Here is a 21,534-nt window from a genome sequence, read left to right as displayed (position 1 = left end):
AAAGCACAAATAAACAAAACAGCCACCCAAAGCCAAATGTCAACAACTAGAACTCCAATCACCCAAATCCAAACACTGCTGTTAAAAACATCAACAACCAAGACAGTATCTCCTCATTAGAGTACAGCAACCCTAACACAGTAAGTGCTAAGAATTGTTAGACAGCTGAAGCACAAGACCTTAATTATAGCCTTTATGAATATGATAGAGGACCTTAAAGAGTAAATGGATAATCCCTTAAAGAAATCTGTAAAACACTCATAAGAATAATACAGTTTAAAACCTAAAAAATGGAAATAGAGTCAATAAAGAAAACACAAACTGAGAGAAATCTGAAAATGGAAATTTAGGAACTCAAACAGGAACCTCAGAGGCAAGCATCCCTGAAAGAAAACAGGAGATGCAAGGCAGACTCTATGGCATTGAAGACAAAATAAAAAACAATGGGCACTTCTGACAAAGAAGATTTTAATATAAAAACTTTCAGCCAAAAAAGATCCAGAAAATCTTGAAGACCATGAAAAGAGCAAATTTCCAAACAATAGGAATAAGGGAAGGAGAAGAAATCCAGATCAAAGGCACAGAAAATATTTTCAACTTAATCAATAAAAGAAAATTTCCTTAACATAAAAAAGAAGAGGCCTACTAAGGTACGAGAAGCTTACAGAGCACCAAACAGGGTGGACCAAAAAAAAAAAAAAGTCCTCTAGGCACATAATAATCCTAACACTAAACTTACAGAACAACAACAACAAAAAATATTAAAGCCTCAAGAGAGAAAATGATCAAGTAACCAACCTGTTAGACTAACACCAGATTTCTCAAAAGAGAATTTAAAAGACAAATGGATGGACCAGTGTTCTACGAATTCTAAGAGACCACAGATGAAAGCCCAGACTAATATACCTAGCAAATCTCAATCACATTAGATGGAGAAATTAAGATATTAAATGATATAACCGAAATTTTAAAAAAAACCTATCTGTAAGCCCACCACTAAGAAGTCACTAGAAGGAAAAGTCCAAATTATGATGTTAACCACACCCAAAAAAGACAAGGAAGAAATAATCTCAGAGCAGAAAATCAAAGGAGAGAAATATACACATACCACACCACCAAGAACACTACCACCACGAGCAGTACCACCAGTGCCAGCACCAACACCAGCAGCAACAAAATAACAGAAATCAACAAACAATGTTCATTGTTATCTCTCAAAAATTATCTCGGTTCCCCCAGTAAAAAGTTCCCCAGTAAAAAAAATAAAGAGACTAACAGAATGGATCTTAAACAGGATCCATCCTTATACTGTACCCAAGAAACACCTCAACATCAAAGATAATCGTTACTTCAGGTTAAAGGGTTAAAAACTGATATTCTAGATAATTGGACATAAGAAACAATCTAGTATAGCCATTTCAATATCAAACAGAATAGACTTCAACCTAAAACAAATCAAAAGAGATAGGAAAGAACACTACATACTCACTAAAGGAAATAAACACCAAGAAATTTTAAATTTTAACATCTATACACCAAACACAAGATACCCAAGCTTGTAAAATAAACACTACTCTCACATACTGACTCTCACATATTGATAGTGGGGGAATTCGATACCCTATTTTCACCAATAGACATGTCATCCAGACAAAAACTAAAGAGAAATGTTGGAGCTATATAAAGTCCTAAACCAAACTGATCAACAAATATTTACAGAACATTTCACCCAACCACAAAAAAATATATATACTTCTCATTCCCTCATGGAACTTTCTCCAAAATTAACAACATACTCAGACACAAAGCAAGTCTCAACAGACACAAGAAAATTGAAAACACCAGCCTACATCCTAACGACTAACACATGGAAACTGAAAAACTCACTAATGAATAGAAAGTGGGTCAAGACAGATTTATCAGATAGAAGGTGATCCTAAGAAGCAAGTTCATAGCACTAAGTACATACATTTACGAAAGGGAACAGCAGGGCAGGGGGAGATCTCATACTTAACAATACATCTGATAACTCTAGAAAAAGAAGCAAAATTACACCCAAAAGGAGTAGACAATAAGAAAGAATTAAATTAAGTCTCATATAAATAAAATACAATAAATAGAATCAATAAAACGAAGTGTGTTCTTTGAGAAAATCAGTAAATTGGACAAATGCTTATTCAAATTAACCAAAATGTAGAGAGAGATCCAACTTAACAAAATTAGAGATGAAAAGGAGGACATACAAGAGCCCAAGGGAACACAAAGGGTCAAAAGAAAAATTCTTTAAAAACATGTACTTCACCAAATTGGAAAATCTAAAAGAAATAGATCATGTTCTCAATACATATCACACACACCAAAGTTAAATCAAGCTCAGATAAGCAATTTAAACTGATCTGTAGCGTAGCCCTTAGTGAAAAAAAGCAGTCATAAAATTTGCCAAGCTAAAAAAAAAAAAAAAAAAAAAAAAAAAAAAAAAAAAAAAAAAAAAAAAAGCCAGCATTTAAAGAGTTAATGCCAATATTCCTCAAATTATTTCACAAGATAGAAACAGAATAAACATTGTCCAATTCATTTTACAAGACTACAGTTAACCTGATTCCAAACCACTTAAAGACTAAACAAAGAAAGACAATTACAAAACAATTTCCCTTAAGGACATAAGATATAATAGTTCTCAACAAAACACTTGTGAACTGAATTCCAAAACACATCCAAAAAAAATCATCCACCATGATCAAGTAGGCAACATCCCAAAGATGCAGGAAAGGTTCATTATATGTAAATCAGTATATGTAATCCCGAAAACCAGGCTTAGGGGTTAAGAGTACTGAGTATTCTTCCAGAGTTCCTGAGTTCAATTCCCAGAAACCACATGGTGGCTCACAACCATCTGTAATGAAATAAGATGCCCTCTTCTGGTGTGTCTGAAGACAGCAACAGTGTACTCACATACATAAAATAAATAAATAAGTCTTTAAAAAAGAAACAAAAACCAAAAACCACATGATTATTTCATTAGATACAGAAAAGATTTTGTTTTTGTTTTTTGACAAAATCCAAAATCCCTTCTTGATAAAAGTTCTAGAGAGATTAGAAATACAAGGGGAATACCTCAACATAAAAGCAATTTACAATAAGTCCATAGTCAACATCAACTTAAATGGAGAGAAACCCAAAGAAATTCCACAAAAATGATAAACAAGACAAGTCTGGCCTCTCTTTCCATACTACTCGTTATAGGATTTGAAGCCTTAGCTAGATTAATAAGATAGCTGAAGGAGATCAAGATGCAAATGGAAAAAAAAGAAAAGAAGCCAAAGTATCTTTATTTGCAGATGAAGATTGTATACATAGATGACCCTAAAATTCCACTAGGAATCTCCTACAGCTGAAAAACACTTTCAACAAATAGAAAAATTAATATGCAGAAATCAGTAGCAAAGACAAGTGACCAAAAAAGAAGCTAAGGAAACAGCATCTTTCACAGTAACCATAAAAACAATTTCTTGGGAGACTCTAAGCAAATAGAAGATTTACAGGATAAAAACTTTTATGACATTGAAGAAAGTAATGGAAAACTTCTGAAAATAGAAAGATCTCCAATGCTCCTGGATCAGTAGGATTAATATAATGGATATCTTACCAAAAGCAATCTGCTGATTCAGTGCAGTCCCCATCAGAATTCCAACACAATTCTTCACAGATCATAAAAGAACAATTTTTACCCTCATGTGAAAAATTTTAAAACCTCAGGAGTGTATACAATAACCCTGAACAATAAAAAAAAAAAAAAAAACTTACTAGAGGAATCATCATCCCTTACCTTAAATTGTACTGTAAAGATACAGTAATAAGAATAGCATGGTATTGGCACAGAACAGATGAGCTGATCAATAGAATTGAACTGAAGACCCAGACATAAATCCACACATTTAGGACACCTGACTTTTTTTTTTTTAAGAAATAGGAAATATACACACAATTCAACTCTAACTGGATCAAAGAACTCAACTTCAAACCAGATACGCTGACCTTGATAGAAGAGAAGAAAATGGTCCTGACCTCAGTGGCACAAGAAATGACTTTCTGGACAGAACAGCATTAGCACAGGCCCTAAAATGAACAATTCACAAATGAAACATTATAAAACCAAGAAGCTTCTGCACAGCAAAGAATGCCTTCATTCAGACAAAGAGGCAGCCTACAGAATAGGAAAATATTCTCACCAGCTACACGTTCGATAGAGGACTAATAGCCAGAATATATAAAGAACTCAAGACACTAGTCCGCAACAAACCAAATAATCCAACTAAAAAATAGGATATGTATTTAAATAGATAATTCTCAAAAAAGGAAATACAAATGGCTGAGAAACATGTAAAGAAATTTTCAATATCCTTAGTCATCAGGGAAATGCAAATCAAAATGACCTATCGTACACCTGTCAAAATGACTAAGATCAATAAAAAAGAGTGATAGGTACCTCATGCTTGTAAGGATGTGGAGTAAGCAGACGCCTCATCCATTGCTGGTGGGACTGCAAACTTCTAGAGGCAAGAAGTTGTGAAAAACCCTACCTTAAGATCTAGCTATCCCACTCTTGGGGATATATTTAAAGGTCATACCATCCTAACATGGAGGCAATTGTTCAATCATGCTCATTACTGCTCTCTTCATCATAGCTACATGCTAAAAGCAATCTAGGAGTCTCTCAAAAGGAAAATGGATAAGCAAAATGTGATATTTTTACAAAATGGAATGGTACATTGCTGTGAAAATAAATGAACTCATAAAATTCACAGGAAAATGGGTGGAACTAAGAAAAATCACCCTGAATGAGGTAATCCAGACCCAGAAAGACAAATCCGGTTTATATTTGCTAATATGTGCCTATAGCTGTTAAGTCAATGATCAACAAGTTACAGCTGTTGAACAACATAGGTTAGGTCTAGAGTAAGGAACTAGGGGAAAGACAGCTCTTCTTTGGAAAGGGAAATAGAAAAGATGTGGATTGATGGGAGATCTGGAGTGGAATAGTCAACTGAAGAAGGAGAAGAAAGATGAGAGACAACTAAAATTAAGGGCCATTTGAGGGGTGATATGAAAACCTAATGCAGTAGGAATCTCCTAAAATACATACATATAGGAAGGGAATCTAAACAAAATTTCATACAATGTAGAAAACAGATCCCCCAACTGGACAATTCTTGTCACCAAATGAAACTTCCAGTACCAGAGAAGTGTTACATCTAACTGAGCTGGTGGTTAAAGTGGTTCCATGAGAATTCCCAAAGAACTCAGGCTGTTGCTAAGGCTACAGATTTCTCTCCACAACCTTCTGCCAAGGCCCAACTACTGAAGATAACACCTACACGGCATATTGAACTTGGAGAGGCCAAGCTAGTGCATACTTGGAGCCTGCTCCCCTATATCTCAGAGTCTTTAATACTGGGACTCTACCCTAGGAGAAATATAAACACCAACCCAGCCACAAACTCTTTGTTCTGAAATGGTGTCCTTCCTCCAAGGGATGCCAGTGTAACGGCAGCATCAAACTTTTGGAAGTTTAAGATTTAGGGCTGGAAAGATGGCTCAACCGTTAAAGGCTAGGCTCACAACCAAAAATATAAGACCTAATAAGTCCCACTCCAAGATATAAAACCCATGCCAGACACTGCTTGGGTGAGGGACATAGGATAAAAATCAAACTCTACTGTTCAACTAAAGAAACATGTTGATAAAATAACTACAGTGGCATTCTATTATACTCATAGATCAGTATCTCGCTGAGCCATCATTAGAGAAGCCTCCTCCTGCAGCAGATGGGAACAGAGACCCACAGCCAGATAATATGCAGAATAAGAGACCTTGGATCACTCAGCCCTAAATGGATGTCTCCATGTAATCCTTCCCCTTGGGTCTTAGACAAGCCTGTGGAAGAGGAGGCAGAAAGAGTGTAAAAGCCAGAAAGAGTGGAGAACACCAAGAAAATAAGGCCTTTTAAACACAATTTGAGCAACATGACCCATGCCCTATCACTTACCTTGAAGCTATCTCCAGTTGATAAACACTTGCAATTGAAAATTTAGTTTCCTCCAGGGAAGTCTCCTGAGAAGCAACGTATTCTTTTTTGTTTGGTTTGGTTTGGTTTAGTTTGGTTTGGATTTTGTTTTTCAAGACAGGGTTTCTCTGTATAGCCCTGGCTGTCCTGGAACTCCCTCTGTAGACCAGGCTGGCCTCGAACTCAGAAATCTGCCTGAAGCAATATATTCTTAAGGGTACACTGCACAGTTAACAGAAGTCAAATTCAATAATGGCATCTTTGGAGCTTCTTTGTCTTGCAAAGTCATGTCAGGACTTTTCTTTAATCTTATCTTTCATTTTAATTTTATTTTATTAATATTTTTCTCTTTTTTTACTTGCAAGTCCTTTGAGTGTATATTATAGTTTCAGGTTTTTATGAGGTTTGTATGTTTTTATGAGATTCTTGAGTGTGTGAATGAGCAGGTCTCTGCATGTCTCTATTTGTTTCTTGTGCCTTTTTCTTGGGTTCTTTTCCTTGTGCTTGTTTATTTTGTTCTAATCTGATGTGTTAGTTTTTGCTTTATTTTATTTTATTTCATTGTTATCCCTAAAAGCCTATTTGTCTTCTAATGAGAGACAGAAGGAATGTGAATCCAAATGAGAGGAAGAGGTGGAATAAAATCAGGAGAATTGCAGGGAGGGGAAGCCATAACTGGGATATATTATAGGAAAAAAATTCCATTTGCAATAGAAAAAAATGGTCTTTTTAAAGACTTAGAGAGCCTAGAGAGTGTGGCTCAGTGGTTAAGGACATTTGCTTCTTCGGCTCCAGGCAGTTCACAGCTTCATGCAGTGCCAATTACAGAGAATCCAATGCTTCCGGAAACACACACACACACACACTTTCATACATGCTCACACATGCATGCATGCACTCATATACATAAATAAAAATATGTATATCTTTAAAACAAAAGATTTAGAAAGTATAGGAGAAAAATACATTGAAGGCAGCAAATATAGCCAAATCCTTCCAGAATTAAACATGTACAATACATCTTCAAATACCATTAATAATGTCCCTTCATTTATATACACTGAGTATTATGATTTGAATATGAATGAAACTCCCATATTCCTTTTATTTGAATGCTTAATCACTAGGAAATGGCACTAATTGACAGAGATTAGGAAATGTGGCCTTGCTAGAGGTAGTTTGTAATTCACCTCAAGCCTGGCCCAGTCAGCATCTGTCTCTTCCTGATACCTGAAGATTCTGAAAGTTACCCTATTTCTGCAGCACCATGTCTGCTTGCCTGCCTCCATGCTGATATTGGACTGAACCTTTGAAACTGTAAGCAAGCATCTATTAACTGCTTTATTTTAAAAGAGTTTCAGTGGCCATGGTGTCTTTTCACAGCAATAGAACACTGACCTCCTCATTGCCGCTTCAAAAAAGTAGACTTAGCATAAAATGGCAGCTCTGGCAAAAGCTAACTAGAATCTAAACACAGAAGCCTGGCTCCAAGGAGTTCTGAATTTTATCATGCTTGTTTACAAACACATGGAATGTATAGTGTGTCTGCATGTGTATATTTGCATGTGTGTGGGGTGGGGGGAGAGAGAGACAGAGACAGAGACAGAGAGACAGAGAGAGATGGTATACCATAGCATTGTTTATTTGAACAATCATTTCTCAAAACTACCTGAAGATAGCTTGCATAAGAACTAACTGGCAGGCATCCTAAAACTCCCTGCTTTGTGAGTCAGAATCTCTGTGTGATTTAGCTCCCTAGGGGTTGGAGTTAGTAGTTGGGGAGGAGGTAGAACAGGTGTTCTTGCACATGGAGGTTTAAGAACTACTCTTGAGGATAATAAAATTTCTTTCTTCCCAAGACCAATGAATTACTACACCTTTATTATCTCAGAGTTGTCCATGAATAGCAATCCAGTAATTCTCTAGTAATACTTCAATATTTTCCTATTATCAAATTTCCCTAACATTAAAAAAAACTATTTTTCATTAATTCAGTGTAAGCTGTTGCAGGAAATATTAAAAAAGATCACTCTACAAACCAAACCCACTGGTATAGGGTTTAGCTCTGGCCCCAGTACTGGTCATCCACATCACTATGTCCCAGTGGGGTCCTGCTTTCCTCTCCCAGCTAGGAAGATCATCTCACTTACATGCAATGCTCCATACACCCCACAATCAGTCATTATCGCCTAGTTTCCCAGTAGAAACATGACTCTTGAGGCTTAATTATCCAAACCGGTTTATATATCAACAAGATCACAACTCACAAGGTGCCAATACAATAATTTCAGAGCCAAATGATAAAGATAATGTTTTAACCCAATTATTCTAACCTTGTAAAAACCTTATCTACTTGTGGCTGTTTAAAACCATGCAGGGTCTGGATCATCTTCCTGTTCGTCTGCTTCCATGTTTATTCTCCTTTTCTCTTATCATCTCGGACCTCCTCACTCCTAACTTCTAGTTCCGCCTCCCTACTCCTGTCCAACCACAGACCTGTCACTGCCCTAATGTGACTGGACAGTGAAAATGCGGCAACATTTCACCCTTTCTGTTTAATTAAAAATAAAATCTTTCTCTCAAAATATAAATTGAACACAACTATTACATATTGTAAATTATATGGTATAAGATAAATTTAACTCCCAGTCCAACAGTTTTGCCAATAAAATTGAACACTATCTTCTATCCTAACTTAAAAGACAGAAACTTTGCACCTGGCTATGTCTTGGCTTTAGATTGGATGCCATCTGTAAACCATCCTCTCAAATTAAAAAGCCTGGGCTGGCTAGGGGACTAGGTAGTTTTCCAAACCCATCAGAAATCCAAGAATGACTGATAATAATTGAAAATATACAGGAAGCCTAACACAGCTTCCAAAATTTTAGCCTATTGATAGAGACTGCTGAACACCTGGACAGTCCTTTACTTTAAAATGTTGGAGCATCAATCAGTCTTCAGCCTTCTGGCCCATGAATGTCTGATAGACAAGAGAAACAGGAAAATTAAGGACTCACCCATTCTGTCTGAGCAGATTAAGCTGTCCTAAGCCTGTGTGTGTGTCCTTTCTTTGGACAATATTTGTCTGTAGATGAAGAGGCAATTCTTGCCTGGTGGCTGTTTCACCACAACCGGAGTAACTCAAGATGCTCAATGTCTTCTTTGAAACTCAGACAGGTAAAGCTGTCAGGAGCAGACTAGTCTCAAGAAGTGAATAAATAACATTAAACATCACGTTCTGTAGATTTCTGATGTTTTTGAAAACCAATTATCTATTTAAAGTAATCTGGACTGTTGTCTGTTAACTACTCTCAGCTGTTTTTTAGTTAAAATCTTGAAACACCCTAACAATAAACTCAGAGCCATGAATTTGTTATTTGACGCTAAACTCACAAGCTTAAACATCTCAGCAAAACATCTCACCTGTTTATAATAACAGCAAAAGAAGGACTATGTCTAAGCCCTGTACTTTTAAATATCTAGTATCAATAGAAGAAATTTATGCCAATGATAACCTTGATTGTGTATTAGAATAAATTCTGTACCAATTAAGAACTTAAGACTTTAACTTAGTAACAATTATAAAGATTTCTATCAAATGAGATTATGGCTATACAATCAATTCTGGTTATTTCCTCCCAGTTTCAAATATGACCATTTTTACATTCCCTAGAAAGACAACCTATTAATAAACCTCTCCATCCCCAAAACCTAGAGAGCTGGGTCAATGACTCTTCATAACTTCTTCAAGGTGAACATGGACATTGAAATATTATAAAGGGGGGGAGGGTAGGGAACACGGGATTTATTAGTCTCTGATGTCTGTGTCTTGACTAGATCCGGCTGAAATCCAGGACATATGGAGTTCAAGCAGGCCAGTTCAGCATGTCTGACGAGGAAATTCACCAAGGCTGTATATTCTGTAATATATAAATCTCAAAACAAAATTTCAAAACAATATATCAGCAGGATATATTTTTTGTTTGATTCTCTGGAATCTAGTCCTCTGGAGGTCTCCCTTTGTCATATCTGATCCATATAAATCTGGAAGATGTAAATACCTTAATCACCTTTTCCAAAAACACAAAACCAAAACCTTTTCCCCAAATCAGCATATCCTTGAGCCAGTAACCAGAAAAACCTTCATTTTGACCTCTCTTCCAGAGGAATAATATAACCACAAAACTCAACATCATACCTATTTTGAAAATTAAAACAATCTAAAACAAATGAAATAAACTAAAATACTGTACGTGCCTCTACTTAGGCCATTTCTATCTAGCCATGTAGGAAAATTACACACAAAATTCCCATGTAGACCATGTTAGAAAGACTATGAGCTTTCTCTAGCTAAGTAAAGAGGTTATGTCATCTTTTTGTTCGGCTCTCTGCCTAGAGCCACAGACTTTTATTAATGCCTGTTAAAGCAGGCAATGTTTAGCCCTGCACTCTCTACTCTGGAGTCAGTGACTAATTTTCACTACCCTAGTACAAATTAAAATCTAAAACCAATGAAATAAACTAAGATACTGTATGAGCCTCTGCTAGGCCATTTCTATCTAGCCAAGTAGGAAAATGTCACTCAAAATTCCTGTGTTGGTCACATTAGAAAGAAATTGAGCATTTTTCATGTTTTTTTCCTTAAAGTGAAGTTTTATTTAATGGCAACTTAATTGAGGAAGAACCTACTTTTTAAATTAAGTCACTGTACTTAAATACAAGATATGAACTTGATTTTACAACTCAGAGGTGAGGAATTAACATCCTGCAACACACTTTTCTGTGAATGAAAAATGCACTATTCTTCCTGTGTCACAGATCATTCTCCACTTTTGGAGCTGATGGAAACAATAGCTCCATTGGAAGGCCTAAAATCACCCCACTGTAGACACTCAAGCTCTCTTTTCTAATAATTTGGTAGCATGGGTTTGCTGAAACTATTCAGAGAATTCTTTATTTGGTACCAGTTCTCTGCCATCCATCCAGAAACAGCTGCTCCATCTCCTGTGACACAGGATGTAATAAAAAGAAGTAAACGGAGTAGAATATTTTGATAGATTAATCACGACGGGGTGCGTAGCTTTCACAGCACTCATGGTGAATGTGAAGAGATTATAGTGGAATGACATCTGTTTTCTTCCATGTAAATTGCTAGACTTTGAATCTGCTGTTATTTAGCAGATGTGTAGATTTAATTATTAGGATTGCATAACCACTGGGGAAAGCATGCAATTTTATTGATAGCTTGCCACCTACAGTAATTGCAGAATAAGTAAACTGCCTTTGTCTCCTTAGTGGAAATAAAACTGAAAAAGTTGAACTCCTAAGAGACATGATACTGCTTCTTGCAAGGTATACGTGAACTGGTTGGTTTGAGCCCTGCTTATTAATAAAATCCCAGTGAACATGGATAATAGTTGTGTGATTATTTTCCCTCTGTCTTTTATCTTCAAAACTTATTCAGCCAGGCAGTGGTGGTGCATACCTTTAATCCCAGTACTTGGGAGGCAGAGGTAGGTGGATTTCTGAGATCGAGGCCACAGAGTGAGTTCCAGGACAGCTAGGGCTACACAGAGACATCCTGTCTCAAGAAACCAAATAATAATAATAATAATTAATAATAATAATAATAATAATAATAATAATAATAATAATAATAATAATAATTCAGTAAGATAACTTCAAAGATTGAAGTTATTGGCCTACATGATCTGCAAAAATAAATATCTCATTAATATTTCTAAGGCTTTCAGAGGATTATCTGCAGTATGGGTTAAAATATTCTGGGAGATTAGCTAACCTATCCATTCATGTGTTGACTGACACTAAGCAGGAATGAATTACAGTCTGCAGGGCTGAGAAGATCTTTCAGTCAATAGTTTGTCCTCTGAGTAAAAGGACCAAAATTGGAACCTCAAATCCACATTTAAGAAATGTGGTGGTAAGTGATTATAGTCAAGGGTAGGAAACAAACTCAAGGGGTCTCTGGGTCTTGCTTGCCTGTGATGCTAACCAACTTTGTGATTTACATGCCAACAAAAGAACCTGTCTCAAAACACAAAGTAAGAGACATCACCTGAGGAGTTATTTCCACAGACATGCACACATACATGTATGCACCATTACACACACAAGTGTACTCCCCTGCATACATATGTGTGGACATTTATACACTTAATCAGACACAGGTGTACTTCCCATGAACACACATATACACACATGTCTATGCTACTGTGCACACATTCACATGCAGTAACTAGTGTGCAGGTGCCAAATTGCTCTATTCTTTGGCTCTCCTCAATGTATAGACCAGTATTTGTTAGAGGAGAACCAAAACCTCTTGGCAAACTCCGTGCATGTCATGTAGCTTGCTTGTGGGTTCACCCTTGTACAGCAACAGAACTACACTGAGGACAAATGAAGTTGTAACAAAAACACAGGGCAGGGTAGTTGTTGACCTAGGTGTCAAAATGACACATGATCCAAATTTCATGGAGCTGATCCCACATGGTCGACTTAAGTGACATCTTCCCATTTTCCTCCTTCTCTCAGAGACGGTGGTCCAGGGATCCACAGCTCTGAACAGAGTGACATTTCTAAAAGTATACATACATAGAGGAGCCTTGATCACATCCAGGAGCTTAATTCATGTGGGTTCTGTTTCTACACTGATATAAAGCAGGGCTGATCTATTCAAAGAATATCAGAAACATGTAATTTGGGCCAAAAAAGACAAGAGCATGCTTTTACAATATGAACTGCAATAGATTTAAAAATTACAATTGAAAACAATTATTATGAAATAAATTATGTGGATATCACAAAGGCACCTAGGTAATGGCAACAATGTTGTCCATCTTGACCAGACAAAAGCACAAAGAGAGCCTCACAAACACACATTATCCTGTAGATGTCAGCTATCTCCACAAGATGTCTATGACTAAACCAGGACCTGCAAACTATGCCTTCCCCAGAAAGACACTATGACAAACCTTCAGGGCACCTCTGGCCCTGTCAGAGAACACCTTCATTAGCTACCAGGCTCTTAGGTTCTTAGCCCATCACCTTTTCCACACGACTCAAGGTCCCACCACTCATTGTCTCTCTCACACCTGTCACTGTACACTCAGAGGACTTGCACCCCTGTTTGTTTGTTTGCACTTTCAACAGAGTCCTTCACTTTCTGAATATTCCCTTTTCTCCTGTCTTACTGATTCTGTCATCTGAGGATATGGCTTTGCATATAGCCAACTCCAGTGGTGTCTTGTTGCTCCTTCACTACTTGTCACACTGAATATGGAAGTGGTGAATAGTCTACCTTCCCCATAAGCCCTCAGGAGCTGTTATCAGTGTCTGCTCCATAAACATTTCAGCAAGCCATTACACCTCACCATGGCCTTTCTCTTCTACTGAAGTCATGCCCATATCTACAACTCCTTGAAGGGTTTATGACCCACTTACTGTATCCTTCTGAAGAAAAATCGCTGTCAAATATCTTCATCGCATGCATGGATAAGGAAGACTTTCAAAATATTTGATAATTGGCAAGGGACAAGGGCTAATAAGGAGCAAACTCCTGTGTGTTCACTATGGGTCCTAAGTATAGACGGTATTTCAGGAACCTCATCTGTCAGTGGTCAGTCCTACCAACTGGCCTCATTTCATATGCAGCATTTCCAAATATGCCTTCCTAAGCAATCTACATAAATGAATAATTGTCATTCTCTGTCTTAATTAGGGTTTCATTGCTCTGAAGAGAAACCATGACCAAGGAAATTCTTATAAAGAAAAACATTTATTTGGGCCTGGCTTACAGTTTCAGAAGTTGAGTCCATTATCATCATGGCAGTGTGCAGGCAGACATGGTGCTGGAAAAACTGAGAGTTCTAAAACTTGATCCACAGGCAGAAGAAGGAGACTGTGTGTCACATTGAGCATAGCTTGAGCAAGTATGAGATCACATACCCTGCCCCCACGGAGACACTTCCTCCAACAAAGCCACACCTACTACAAGGAGGTCACACCTCCTTATAGTGTCATTCCCCATGGGCCAATAATTCAAACTCAAGAGTACGGGACCATGCCTGTTCAAACACCACACTCTAATTCATCTACAAGTGCACATGAGCCAAGGGCATGTGCACTTGGCACATGTGTGAGTTACTAATAGGTTCTCTTTCTCTTTTATCTAAGATTCAAGAAACAGGGGAGCATGGAGTTTATTCTTCTCACTAGAGTCATCCAGTGCTTAGACCAATGGTCATCACACAGTGACCATCACACAGTGACTATCACACTTATGATCATCAAAACTTCATCATCACACAGTTGTAATCTCAAAGTAGTCATCACATAACAGCCAACAACACACAGTGGTCATCATACAGTGGCCATTACACAGAGCCTGTCAAGCAGTGGCTAGTATGTAATGACCATCAGAGTGGCTATCACACAGCGACAACCACACAATGGCTATCAGAGAGTGGCCATCACATAGTGACCATCACACAGTGCTCAGTACATAGTGGCTATCACACAACAGCCACTGTTGAGGCCCGTGCAAGAAGAACAGCAGAACAGCTTTAGATCTCACAGAATGCAGCCTACCAGTTAGCACAAATAAAATGGGTTTATCTTGGAGAGGCAGAGACATAAGGGCTACGTGTCCTGAGAACTCCATGCTGTTTGAGTTTTGTTCTGTTTGTTGCCCTGACATGACATCCCTTATCAGCATTGCTTGAAAAAGCAGATTCATGATTCAACCTACACCCTTAGAAAGTATTTAGAGATCTATGTAGATTGTTAGCAGTGACCCCTACCCTTACAGCAAATTTGGAGATGTAGATTGTTAGTGAAATTAGGTTAAAATATTTTTGCTAGTGGCTCAGATGTGGGAAATTTTAGAGAACAATTTGAGCACAGAAAGGTGTTGGGAGCCGTGAATCTTGAGAGGCATTCGCCATGGCAAGATGGCGCCTACTTCCGCTGTTAACTCCTAGTGGACAACTGTTTCCGCATGTGCCTAGACAACTATTGGCGCATGTGTGTAGAGTGAAAGGACGCCATGTCACAGCCCATCCCGGGGCGTTACGTAGGGTAATGAGCGAACAGCCAATCATGAGCAGACACACCACACTGTGGGCAGATACACGCACTGTGGTGTATATAAGCAGTGCGGATTTTGGGTTCGACCCTTTTTTCACTATGGATGGAGACAAATAAACAGTTGCTGCAGAAGGAACCTAGTGTCCGCGTGTCTTCTTCCCGGCGAGAGGACCGCGCGGGCTACATATTCACTGTTGAGCTAGGGATGTTTTAAGGTCAGAGAACAAGAACAATGACAACTGGCCAGCACTAGCTGGTCTACCTCTATTGCTAAAGCTGGTCTAGTGATCAAGGTGATGATTAATTTCTTGTGCCTATTTTTGCCCTCAGCCTCCTGATATGATTTAATAAAATAAAATGTTAACGATTAGCTATACATTCTGAGTATTTAAAGTAGAAATTACTGATCGTTATATAAAAGTTTAGATTTGTCATTCATTTAGGATTCTTATAAGATTATTTTTAAGATAAATAATAAGATAATTGATCCTTTCTTTGTAACCATAAATTTCAGCCTACCAGTAAAAATAAACTTGCTGAGAAAATTACCTTTCTTTCTTACACTTTGTTAGTCTATAACAAGTTGCTTAGTTGTGAATGCATGTGGGTTCTTGGAAATAATTTGCTTTTTCCCCATGTAATACTTAAAAGGTTTTTCATGTAAAGGTATTAGGGAACATACTGCTTATAGTGAATATAATAATTTACTAAAAGAAAAATAGAATTAACCATTTTGTGACTTTTTTTCTGCTTGAAAGATGTAGGATATATAAACTGTAGGAGTATGTAGAGCCAGAGATCAGAGTATCCTAGATGCTAGGATATATAAACTGTGGGAAAAAATAAAGTTGTTGGAGCTTTACTCTATCCATCCATAAAATACATGTATGTGTATTATGTAAAGTGGTTGGAGCTTTTCTCCATCCACCCAGTATGTGATTGTATATGTATCTATGAATGTGTATGTGTGAAGTTGTTAGAGCTTGTCTTGATTCATCCAATGAGTGTGAGTGTGTGTGTGTGTGTGTGTGTATGTGTGTGTGTGTGTGTGTGTGTGTGTGTGTGTCTTTCCCTACTTTTTTTCCATTTCAGTCACAGGGAGTGCTGGCTTCCGTGAATCAAGCTTCACTCCCTCAGAGAAAAGTCTGCTGAGTGATCAATCTTTGGCTCTACATACTCACCTCAGTTTCCCTTGACCTGTCAAGCCTGATCTTTGACAGACCATCAGTCAGTGGTAAGCACAGAGTAGCGATTATACAATGATCATCACAGTAACCATTACATAGTGTCTTTCACAAGGTGGCCATCACACAGTGGTCATCACATGATGACCATCACACGTTGGTGGTCATCAACAGTGATCATCACACAGTGGCTATCACATAGTGATCAACATAGAGTTCATCAAATTGTGGCCATCACACAATGACCATCACACAACAGCCATCGCACAGTGGCCTCCATGCCATATCCATAGCACAATGACCATCATGGCTATATTATACAGTTGCTACCTCACTGTCTATCATACACTGAACATCACAGAGTGCCCATTATACAATGGCCAAAACATAATGGCTATCACACAGTGGCCATGGCATGGTGACAATCACACAGTGTCCATCACATGGTGGCTATCATGCAATGACCATTATATGGTGGCCATAACATTGTGAAAAATCACACAATGTCCATTACATGCTAGCCATCACACAGTTGCCATTACCTGTTGACCATGACAAAGTGATAATCACACAGTGTCTATGACATGGTGGCCATTGTATAATGGATATTACAGTGATAATCATACAGAGTTTATCATATTGTTGTGATTACTAAGTGGCCATCACTGAGAGGCCATCACATGCAGTGGCTATCACACAAGGGCCATAACATACTAGCCATCACTCTGTGATCATTTTGCTGTGGCTATCACAAAATGACCATCATACAGTGACCATCACTCAGTGGTAATCACACTGTGGCCATCATACAGTGGCCATCACACAGTATCACTCAGTTGACCATCACATTACAGTCATCACAAAGTAGCCATCACTTGTTGTCCATAACACAGTGGATATCACAGTATGTACTATGTTAACCCTTATGCAGTGGCCACCACACAGTCACCATCATAAAGTGGCCATCTCATGGTGGCAATGATATGGTGACAATCACAAGGTTCCAATAACATGATAGTCATCACACAATGGCCACAACAGAGTGTCAATTGCACAGTGGCCATCACACAGATCATTACACAGTGACCTTCCCAGAGGTGTCATCATACTCTGGTCATCACTCAGTGGTCAATACACTGTGGTCATCATAAAGTGACATTCATACTCTGGCCATCACTAACTGATTATCAAACTGTGACTATCACAAAGTGACAAACACATGGTGGCCATATTCAGTTCACAACACTCAATGGCCATCACACTATGACCGTTGCACAGTGACCATCACATTGTGGCCATCATAAGGTTGTCAATACACAGTGTCCATCACACAATAAACATCACACAGTGACCATCACACAATGACTATCTCACAAATTGCAATTAAACAGTTTCTATTGCACAATGGCCACCACATGGTATCTATAACATAGTAGACATCACAGTGGCCATCAAACCATAGCTATCACCCAGTATCTACCACACAGTGAATATCACAAAATAGCCATCTCATAGTCACCATCACACAGTCACCATCAAACAGTCACCATCATACAGTCACTATCATACAGTCACCATCACGAGGTTGGCCATGACACAGTAGCCATAATAAAATGGACAAAACAAAGTAGCCGTCACACAATGATCACAAAATGGATCACAAAAATGAACACACAATCAGCATAAAACAGTGACCATAGCAAATGGGAATCACAGAGTAGCCATTACTCAATGATCATCACATGGATGCCATGATACTGTGACCATCCTACACTTAACATCACACAGTTACCATTACAAAGTGGCCATCAAACAATGGCCATCACACAGTGTTTATTACTCAGTGACCAAACCACCATGGCCATCACATGGTGGCTGTCACATAGTGGCCATCACTCAGTGGTCATCACACTGTAGCAATCACACAGTGGCTATCTCAAAGTGACCATAACACAGTGGCCATCACACTATGGCCATCATACAATGTCTACCTCACAGCAACCATAATACAGTGACTATCACACACTGATCGTCACACAGTGACCATCATGCACTCACCATTGCATAGTGACCATCACACAGTGGCTAACACACTGTGGCTATCACATAGTGACCATCATACAATGATCATTACTCAGTGGGCTTTACATTATGACCATCACTCAATGCCATCACACAGTGACCATAGCAATGACCATTATGTGATGGTCATCACACAGTGGTATGAGGGAGACAGTTGTCTGAAAGTGATTTAGGAGCAAGCACAGTGGTTTGTAAGTGATTAAAACACTAGATGTTTAGGGTTTTTTTTTCTGTTTAATATTTGAATACTAAGTAGTCCTTGCATACTTGAAACAATTTCAAATGAATCAGATAATAAATTCTACCAAGTTTGTAAAGAGATGCAATTCACTGAAGGTAACCAGAGAACTCTCAGTATTAGAAGATACCCTTGTCTGTCTGTGGTGGCTAAAAAGCAAACACTTTAAATCTCAGGAAATAAAATGGTTCAGGAAATACCAGGTGATATTGTGGGTCATGATATAGACAAACTTACAGGAAACACATCATTTCTACCTAGACTTGTAGGCATATATAAATGAAAATTGGGATTCAGTCACCAGAAAGAAGACAAAGTTTCTGACTCTGCCCACATAAGTTTCCTGTCTTCAAGAAAACAGCATTAGAAGAGGCACAATTCATTTATTCATTGGGGCATTTGCTATCTGGAATAGGATATATGGCATGAATTGCAGAGACTGGGCACATTATTCTAACATTCTCTAACAAGCAAGCCAAGTTTGCCAGCTTCCAAATTAGCATTTAGTCATCTGTCCTATGAGAAAAATGCAAAATTATTTATTTATACCTCTTACAACTCTGCTTGGTTAGAGCTGTATCTACATAATAGGCAGTGTGCTAGAAGGGGCAGGAAATATGCTTATGGCATTCACCATAAAAAGCAGCTATTAAAATGACAGTGTTACTGATGTCTCCAGTGGTGAGAATAAGCACTCCATGAAAAAAATCATTCAGCAATAACAGGCTAAACTAGAAGCTTTTATTAACACAGCTCTCACAATTGTTACATGCTGGACTCAAAGATACCTACATTCAACAAATGGGGAATCATTCCTCACTTGAAACCCAAGCCGTGGCCATGCCTCACCTGAGAGCTGAGAACACAATCCAGACTAGAGAAAGCAGGAGTTGGAGAGATGGCTCAGAGGTCAGCAGCACTGGTTACTCTTCCAGAGTGACAAATTCAATTTCCAGCACACACATGGCAGCTCCCAACCTCAATAACTCCAGTCCCAGAGGAATCCTCTGGTTCGGTTAGCAGTAGGCACACACATGGTAAACATACATATATGTAGACAAAACTCACACACACACACACACACACACACACACACACACACACATACACACTAAAATGAATAAATCTATCCTTTTTCATTAAAAAAAGAGACCAGCCCCCTTCCAAAGGAAGAATATAAAGAAATAATGCTATTGATTCAAAGTTTAAAATTATTTTGCATTATAGGTTCACATTTTATAGTCAATTGATACCAATGGTGGCATGTATTGAAAGACATTAAACAAAGATCTCCCCAGAGTACGCTTTCAAGACCTTACATACCCTGTCTCCTAAATTTCTTCCCATTTTTTGCTTTAAACCCTATTTTTTTTTAGTTATAGTTATTGCTTTATTTCTTCCTAATCTTGGAAGTTCTGTGTCCTGAAGTTTTGTTACCCTCAAGCTGTTGTTATCCCCACTCCAGTACTGACCACTAACAGAGAAACTGAGCTTCCTCCCACTAGCCAGAGCAGCCTTCCCAGTAAAGTCGAGATGGCTTCGGAGCAAAGTTAGAGATGGGAAACAAACTGTGTGCAAACAGGGAGAAAACATGGAAAGTGATCTTCTAGAACAAACAGCTAAGAGCGGGGCTTCTTAACATTTGTCTACTTTGATCCCTACTCTCCTGAGAAACTTTTATTTGACCCTTGCTATACAGGTGCACAGAATAGTTATGCAAATAAAATATTACTGGTATTCTTTCAGCTTGGCTGTGGCTCTATGGGTGGAATATTTATCTAGAATGCACGAGGCCCTCAGACTTATGTCCAATAACACTATCTTTGTCAGTGTTCAATTGCTGTGAAGAGACATCATGATGAAGGCATCTTTTTAAAAGAAAAGTATGTTCTAAATAAAAGGGAAACAAGAACTTTCTTACAATTTAAGAGGCTTACCCTGTTATCATCATGTCAGGGAGCATTAAATGTGAGTAGAAGGCATGGAGCTGGAGAAGTAGCTGAGAATTCTACATCCTGATCATCGGGCAGCAAGAAAAGTGATGGGATCTGTCATGGTTTTTGAAACCTCAAAGCCCATCCACAGTGACACACTTCCTCTAACATGGCTACATCTACTTCAACAAAACCTCACCTTCAAATTTTTCAAACACTTCTACTCTCTGGACACTAAGCATCCAAGTGTATGAGACAATGTATGCCATTCTCATTCAAACAATCACATACAAATAAAGAAGCTGTGCCGGTACACATGTATAGATCCAATACTCAGGAGATAAACACTCTCAAGTATGAACATTTATGCTACAAATGCAAGGGCACCCACATTTATAAAAGAAACTTTGCTAAAGCTCAAAGCACACATCACACCCCACACAATAATAGTGGGAGACTTCAACACCCCACTCAGCAATGGACAGATCAGGGAAACAGAAACTAAATAGAGACACAGTGAGACTAATAGAGGTTATGAATCAAATGAATCTAACAGATATTTATAGAACATTGCATCCTAAAGAAAAGGAATATACATTATTTGCAGTACCTCATGGTACCTTCTCCAAAATTGACCATAAAATTGGTCATAAAACAGACCTCAGCAGATACAAGAAGATTGAAATAATCCCATGCATTCTATCAGATCAACTCAGACTAAGGCGGGTATTCAATAACAACAAAAGCAAGGGAAAGCATACATACACGTGGAAGCTGAACAATTCTCTACTCAATGATAATTTGGTCAAGGAAAAAATAAAGAAATTAAATACTTTTTAGAATTTAATAAAAATGAAGACATATCACACCAAAACTTATGGGACACAAGGAAAGCAGTGATAAGAGGAAAACTCAAAGCTATAAGTG

This window comes from Mastomys coucha, unplaced genomic scaffold (genome assembly GCF_008632895.1).
Source record: "Mastomys coucha isolate ucsf_1 unplaced genomic scaffold, UCSF_Mcou_1 pScaffold23, whole genome shotgun sequence".
NCBI lineage: Eukaryota > Metazoa > Chordata > Mammalia > Rodentia > Muridae > Mastomys > Mastomys coucha.
The sequence above is the reverse complement of the archived record's forward strand: the minus strand, read 5'-3'. Positions refer to the sequence as shown.